Genomic DNA, 773 nt, shown 5'->3' on the forward strand with positions numbered 1-773 from the left:
CCGGGACCCTGTCCCCGCCCCCCCGGGACCCGCCCCGAGGGGAGGGACGGGGCGCGGTTCGGTTCAAACCCCACCCCGCAAACCGGGCTCCGCGGCGCGGGAAGGCAGGCACGGCACAGCACGGACAAAAAACAGATCCTTTAATGGTTTTTGGTTCTCTGTGAAGCACAAACGGGTTGATTATCCATGTAAAAACAAAAAGGGGGTGGGTGGGGGGGGACAGTCGAGGCTATGTACAAGCTGTGGAGTCCCACGGCGGTGGTCCGAGGGGAAGGGGAGAGGGGCTCCCCCGGGCTGACACCTCGCCCCTGCGCGGCCAAGCGAGGGGCTGGAAAGGCAGGAGTGAAGGGGGGTGCAGGGGTGCTCCCCGGGAAGAAACCCCGCACCCCCATCCCAGCACAACCGGCCAGGAACAAGGACATGCAGGAGGTGGGTGCAATGGGCGCTGATGGAGGGAGGGAGGGTGGGTTCCAGGTACCCGCGGCACCTGGTTCTATTCCAACTACTCAACTTGCTCCCCAAAATCCCCCGAGCCCTGCCTGGGGGCAGCGACAGGCAGCAGCAAGGAAGTAGGAGCCCAGCAGGAGCCAAGCATAGAGTGGTGTGGATTAAGGTCCCTGTCCAGGGGGCTGGAGGGGATGGGTGGCTAGGGCAAGCCAGGAGCCAGGCTGAGGGGTACAATTTAGGACCAAGGCAGCTGTTCCCCTGCCCCGTGGCAGCCGGTGCCACAGCCCCGGGGCAGCTGAGCCGCCAGCCCCGCACCAAGGCTGCCC

The sequence above is a fragment of the Chaetura pelagica genome, unplaced genomic scaffold (genome assembly GCF_000747805.2).
Source record: "Chaetura pelagica isolate M959 unplaced genomic scaffold, ChaPel_1.0 scaffold24, whole genome shotgun sequence".
Lineage (NCBI taxonomy): Eukaryota > Metazoa > Chordata > Aves > Apodiformes > Apodidae > Chaetura > Chaetura pelagica.